The sequence below is a fragment of the Gavialis gangeticus genome, unplaced genomic scaffold, assembly GCF_001723915.1.
Source record: "Gavialis gangeticus isolate Ggan-Ray unplaced genomic scaffold, GavGan_comp1, whole genome shotgun sequence".
NCBI classification, from domain to species: domain Eukaryota; kingdom Metazoa; phylum Chordata; order Crocodylia; family Gavialidae; genus Gavialis; species Gavialis gangeticus.
The window spans coordinates 6,094,382-6,098,482 of NW_017728964.1; the positions used below are offsets into that span (position 1 = coordinate 6,094,382).

The window sequence follows — 4,101 nt, forward strand, 5'->3', positions numbered from 1 at the left end:
GAATGGTGAGTCTGGGGTTTTTCTCCTTTTTTTTCTTAAAGGGCCAGAGCCATGGTGGGCAGGACAGCCATGGTGAGGCTGGGGGTGTATCAGGGGGCTTGTGCAGAGCCCCCCATGCAGCATGGGGAAGTGGGGATCACACCTGGTGAGCACCAGGGCTTTTCTTTAATGGGCCAGGAGCTTGGATGGGTGGGGGGGCTGCTGGAATGGGCAGGGGCTGGGGCCTGGCAGGAGTCCCCCCATGGTCCCCTCCCCCAGCCTCCCATCCCTGCCCCCTACTTACCAGCTCTGAGTCTGTCCGCAGCTCCCTGCTGTAGCCATCAGGGACTGTCTGAATCATCGAAACTCTCTGAATCTTTTCTGAAGGTTCGGAGAGCTTTGAATTGATTCGGCTCTTTTAATTGGTCCCCTGATTCAATTCAGATTCAGAGATTTGGCCACCAAATCGGGTCAAATCTTCTCTGAATCGAATCACTACCTGAAGCTTTGCACTGCCCTAATGACTTGCACTAAGAATGATAATCCTGGAGTTAAAGCACTGTGTAGGTGAAAATAATCAGGCAGTGTAATTTCAATCAGGTGAGTCAAACCCTGTGTTTAAACTCTACATGAAAGGGACACGTTATCAGAATAGCTCAACACCCTGTTGTTCTCTGCCTGTAGCTTCTCTTGGAGAAAAAGGTGAGTTTTCACCTTGAGTTAATTTATGTGAATTAAAATCCTTGTGAAACCAAGACTTTTTTTTGTTTTTCATACACTATAGGTGGTTGAATGAAATGGCAGTGGGGATCACCCTATAGTGTGGATGATGGTCAGATTTCCCTGTGAGAACTATACTTGTCATAGAGATATTTCTACTGCCAAAATAAGTAATCAGATGCATTTTGGGGTTAGGAAAAGAAGAAAATTCTTCTTGCAGGCCATGCAAGAGGACTTACAGAGCTCCAGGCAATCTATACCCTTGCACATAGAAGTATGAGCTGCATATTACATACAATCCAGCATAACAGGCTTGTCAGCTTTAGCTCTCTGCAGCGGCACACAGTCATTTTACTACCAAGTGCCTGACCCCTGCATGAAGGTGCAGTGTAAATGAATGAGTCATTCTGAGGTTATAGCAAGTGTCTCCAATTAGGAGCAGAAAAGAAGTTAGAAGATACCTTTTAAAGTGAGGGGAAATAAAGGGCTGGGTGGATCATGAAGAAAACAGCCTGACGAGCTACTAAGGTGGGGGAGATAGCTAAGGATGGAGACTGGATTCTGTGTCTGGAGATATCAGTAAAGCCTGTCTCCAGGAAGAGGGAGGGGGTAGAAATTGAGATTTAGGCTGCATGTAGAGACCTCCTTAGTATTTCAGGGGATACCACAGACAGAACCTGCCTCCCATATAAGCTGCTATCTCTTTGGTATCCTGGCACCTCACAAATCATGAGTTCATTGTCACAAAACATGCCTGTGAGGAACATTATCCCCATTTCACAGATGGGGGATAATTGAAAGATAACAGATAGATTAAGTGATGTGCTGAGGGATGCACAGCAAGTCCCAGCTTAGTCACAAACTTAGATGCAGGTCTCACTGGGCTATAGTCTCATGACTTAACCACAAAACAACCATGCAGATTAGAGGAAACTCTGTGAAAATGTTTGACATTTTGCTTATAGGCACACCCAGAGACAGCATCTGCTTATAATACAGCGTGTATTACAAGCCAGCATTCTCTGTGAAGGCAAAGGAAATGTTTCCTCCCAGCTTTTATCACTAGGCACTAGCACAGGAAGTTGTTTTTTATTTTTAAAAGGAGTTGATCTGTTCCTGCTGCTTTCTCCCCACAGGAGGTTTCTCATTTTTTGTGGATTTTTCCCACCATAACCAATTGAAATGCCATGACCAAGGGATTATCATGACTTCAGGTGAGTTATAAACAGTGGGATATGGCAAGAAAACCTCAACAATGCTCTGTGCTCATGCCAGCACCTCTTGTAGTAAACATGGGAGGGATGAAAAATAGAAAGAACAGATTATACCAGACAGATCTGTCTCTAGCCAAATGTTATTCTGTGTTTTCCAGGTGGCCTCAGCAGGCCTTTTAATGAATATTTTTCTCCAAACAAACAACAGCAGCACAATCCAAAAGAATCATAATGCGCACACATTTCTGTACCCAGAAACTCAATCTATGATTTAATAGTTGTTGGATAGAAAGCAGAACAGTCACAGCATTTCTGTCCATCTGGTAGCCTATTGTATATATGCTCAGCCTAGGTGTGCACCATTACATATCCATGCTGCAGAAGGAATTAAATTACTACTTGTGTTTAAGTCTCAAAAACCCCACTTTGTTGTTGTAGGCAATCCCTGGATTTGAGGATGGTCTCTACCATGGCTCACTGATGAGTCTTGAAATGACCTAAGTGTCCAATCCTTGAGCCACAGACTCATCTCCAGAAATTGCAGGTCTTTCCACAGAGGAGAGTAGTCTGGGATTCCTCTCCTTTTCCTTCCTCCATTCTCTCTTTTCTGCTTCAAGGGGAAGACACTTTACCTGAAAATGGGCTACCATTGGGTTGAGGTTGCAGTGCCAGTAGAGTCAGTTAGTAGCCAGCTCCTCCCAGCTCCTGATGTCAGTTTTCTTGAGGTATGCCTTCAATGTGTCCTTATATCACTACCTCTGGGCATGACAGGAAAGCTGGGAGTAGAGCACTTGTTTTAGGAGTCGGGAGTTAGAAATCTGCACACAATATCTAGTCCAGTGAAGTTGCTGCTTGATGATTACTAACTCAGTGCTGGTAACATTGGCTTCAACAAGGATGCTGGTGTTTGTGCAGCAATCTTTCCATTTGACATGGAGGATTTTCCAGAAGCATTGTTGGTGATAGCTGTCCAGGCTCTTGAGATGATGACAGTAGGTCACCCATGTTTCACATCTGTAGAGGAGAGTGGGGATAAAGACTGCATTGTAGACGTAGATCTTGGTATCTTTCCAGCGATCACAATCGACAGAGAACAATGAAGCCATTTCTTAAAGGATGCACTTGCATACCAAAATCTGTGCTGGATTTCCTCATCAGTGTTCACTTTTCTGAGAGGTGACTACCGATGTAGTAGGCAAAGTGCTCAACTACCTTCAGGGTCTTTCCTCAATGGTAATTTTGGGGGGAGGGTGGTCACATTTATGGCCTGGAGCAGGCTGATAGAGGACTTTAGTCTTCTCAATATTAAGGGAGAGGCCTAAAGTTCAGTAGGCTTCTGTGAAGGGATCCAGAGCAGTCTGGAGGTTTTCCTCAGTGTGTGCAAGGATGGTGTAGTACTTATTTTGAGTACTTTGGTCATTGAACAAAAACATCCCAGAATGAAGGGCCCACCATCCATTTGGTATTCAATGACAATTCCAGAAGGAAGGTGGCCCTTAATGAGGACTAAGATGACTGTCAAAAAAAAAAATGGATAACAGAGTTGGGCTGATAAGGCATCCTTGTTTGATCCCAGTTTTGATGGCAAATTGATCTGTCTCTGATCTGCTACAAAGAATGGTTGCAGTCGTTTGGTTGTGGAGAAATCCCAGGACCTTGATGTACTTTTCAGGACATCGAAATCTGGTGAGCACTTTCCACAAGGCTTAGACCTGGCAGACAACAAAGAATTGCCCCATGGGATGGCCTGAAACAACACTGAGATTCTGGCAGGACTTCCACAGTAAGAGGTAGAAGATGGTTCAGGAGGATGCAGGTGAAGATTTTCTCTGCTGTGGAAAGAAGGGCAATACCTCAATAGTTCCTACACACAGACTTATCTTCTTTCTTGAAGACAGTCATGATGTTGGCATTTTGGTCCTCATGGATATCTTCATTGTTCCAAATTTGAAGAATAAATTTTGTGGAGTCTTAGTACCAGTTCCTTGCTGCTAGCCTTGAAGATTTCAGCAGGTACGCCATCCGGTATTATTGTGGTAGTAACCTTGTTGTTCTTGGTTTCCTTGATGGCATGCCAGACTTCAAGGATATGAGGGTTGGTGAGGGATCCCTTTTCAGGAGGCTGGGGAATAGACTCAATGGTAGCTTGTAGGGCTGTGCAAAGCTTTGGGTGCTGATTTGATTCAGA

The 4,101-nt window shown here is 44.4% G+C and overlaps 1 long non-coding RNA gene across 2 annotated transcripts in view; it reads left to right on the forward strand.

Moving 5' to 3' along the window:
• Positions 1-1,839: 1,839 nt before the first annotated feature.
• The window catches only part of LOC109286930, a 41,557-nt gene continuing 39,295 nt past the window's right edge, over positions 1,840-4,101 (forward strand). For both annotated transcript variants that reach the window (XR_002094716.1, XR_002094715.1), the window contains exon 1: positions 1,840-1,913. This is a non-coding gene — a long non-coding RNA (uncharacterized LOC109286930). The remainder of the gene's footprint in view (positions 1,914-4,101) is intronic.